The 2,737-nt window shown below is 32.6% G+C and overlaps 1 long non-coding RNA gene across 1 annotated transcript in view; it reads left to right on the top strand.

Annotated features, from left to right (window-relative positions):
* LOC128248290 (uncharacterized) overlaps positions 1–2,737 on the top strand; it is a 52,370-nt gene that overhangs the window by 32,095 nt on the left and 17,538 nt on the right. The window contains exons 2-3 of the long non-coding RNA XR_008264526.1: positions 414–468; positions 921–1,011. This is a non-coding gene — a long non-coding RNA (uncharacterized LOC128248290). The remainder of the gene's footprint in view (positions 1–413; positions 469–920; positions 1,012–2,737) is intronic.

Below are 2,737 nucleotides of genomic sequence, written 5' to 3'. Positions count from 1 at the left end.
GTATATATATATATACAGAGAAAGAGAAAGAGTGAGAGAGAGATAGAGATATAAACATATAGCGAGAGAAAAACACAGAGAGGAAGAGAAAGGTTGATATGGAGAGATGAAAACTGATGGAATGCGTGCAGGTGTCACCGTATTATCTAGATCTAGCGTCTATGAACTCAGTATCTTTCAAGCGCCATATTTAACTTAACAAAACAGCATTTAACTAATGTTAAAAGTTAATTTTCTTTACGCGACTGTTCTATTTGCTACTGTAGTGTTGTTTAAGACTTCGTGTATTCGGGATACATATAATAGCTGTCGAAGCTTCCTCTATACCGAACACTGTAAACAACATTACACTGCTACATAAAGTATTTATGTCGATACAATTTCTAATGTGTTCCAATACTATTTATTCACAGAATATATTTGAAGCAGATGCAATGCAGTGAGCTAACACTAGCTGCAATTCTTTCTGTAAGCTTCCCTTTCCGTGTTTGTTTCTTTTTTTTTTTAATGCTTGTCTCTTACTTGTGCTTTGTTCAGATTAATGTATAGAAAATTTCCATAATAGCTCAGAGACCGAAATTTTCGAACATAACATTTGTAACTCACTCCTAGTTACACTACGAAACCTATATAAAAATATACGTACGCATATATATATATATATATATATATCTATATATATATATATATATATATATATATATATATATATATATATATATATATATATACATTCATTCACATACACACGTACACACATACATGCATACACATACCACTATATATATATATAATCCATATTTAGTTACCTAAATAGTTACACAATATCTCACACACACATATATATGTGTATAATGTAAATACGTTTGTATGCATCAGTCTCAATATTGTTCTTGAGATCTTTTAATATTTTTCTTTAGATAGCCGCAAAGCTCTGAAATACTGGAACCGTGATCTTTCTAAAGGGGAACCGTTCAAACATACTCAAGATATTCTCATTATGCAGCACGGGTATTTTTTTCTCTTCCTATTTTAGCTTGTATAAGTATTCTGTAGCAGGACTAACTCATCCAAATCTTGTTTTTCAGTACTGCAAATAGAGCAGTATAGCAGTACACACACATATACATGTACACACGCGCGCGAACATATATATACATACATGCACACACGCGCGCGAACTCACACACACACACACACACACACGCACACACACATACACTTTTATACACATATAATATGTATGCAAATCAATATATGAATATATGTATACTATGTGTGTTTGTGTGTGTGTATGTCTATATATATATATATGTGTGTGTGTGTGTGTGTGTGTGTGTGTGTGTGTACGTGGGTGTGTCTGTGACTGTGTGTATGTCTATATATATATATATATATATATATATATATGTGTGTGTGTATATATACACGATGCACTTAGACATTCATACATACATATTTTACCTACATATGTATATAAGTGATTTTGTGCATAAATCTGTTACACGTTTATTAGAATGACGCGATTTATAATTATATTTCTTACCCATGTAATTTGAATCTTATAAATTTAGATTTATTCAAGAATCCTTGCAGATATAAATCTGTTTCAAAAGAAGTCGAAGCTGATTATCAAAGGAAAATTCATTTTCCTTTGATAATCAGCTTCAGCATGTGAAACAGATTAATATCAGTATGGATTCGTGAATATATCTAAATTTCGGATTACTCTCCACTTGAGAATTCTGATATTCCTGATATTTCATGTATTGTGTGCGTTCGCTAAATGCAATCACTCTCTTGATCGTGCGGTCATATCTGATACAAATATAAAATTAATTAAGATCTAATCTGCTTGTTTCATTTATAAATGAACTTTACAAGCACGCAAACGCAAATAATCAAGAACAACGTATTGATAAAAATTATATTTCAGTTATAAAAATTATACTTTTGTTCATTTTTTAATAATGTATATCGATGAACCGAATTTGAAACATAGCATATAATTACATAATTGCTATTGGCTATTACATGGAGTTCTTAATTTTGTTTTTGAACGAGAGTATCGTGTTTTAGCGCCGGTGCGCCGGTTGAACTCGAATTGTTTTTTTTTTAAGACAAAAAACAGAAGTTTGGAGGAGTGTACGAGCTTCTCCGAGAACAGAAGCATCTTCCAGAAAAAGGCAACACCAACACAAGTACAAGCAGCAATGCACACACACACACACACACACACACACACACACACACACACACACACACACACACACACACACACACACACACATACACACACATACACACACATACACTCACACAGTAATCGATCAGCAGCTATACTTCTTTCCTGAGAAACGACGAATGAAGCTCGGGAATGCCAATAGAGAAAACTGTCGTAAGGAGGTGTAATACGTAAGAAATATAGAATGAGCGCATCGACTTATGAAAACAAATAAAAGACAGATAGGACAGTATGAAGCCTAGAATTCACCAATCCACTAAATTCAGCAGTTCAGCAACAAGAACGGAATAACAATGACACAACACTCCCCACGAAATACAAGGAGCTAAAGCAATAAAAGGGATGTAAACACAAAAAATTACACATACACACACACACACACACATACATATTTATTTATTTATTTATTTATTAATGTGTCTCAGCCAAGTGGCTGCGGTCATGCTGGTGCATATATATATATATATATATATATATATATATATATATATA

This window comes from Octopus bimaculoides, chromosome 7 (genome assembly GCF_001194135.2).
Source record: "Octopus bimaculoides isolate UCB-OBI-ISO-001 chromosome 7, ASM119413v2, whole genome shotgun sequence".
Classification (NCBI taxonomy): Eukaryota; Metazoa; Mollusca; class Cephalopoda; order Octopoda; family Octopodidae; genus Octopus; species Octopus bimaculoides.
The sequence above is the reverse complement of the archived record's forward strand: the minus strand, read 5'-3'. Positions and strand labels throughout refer to the sequence as shown.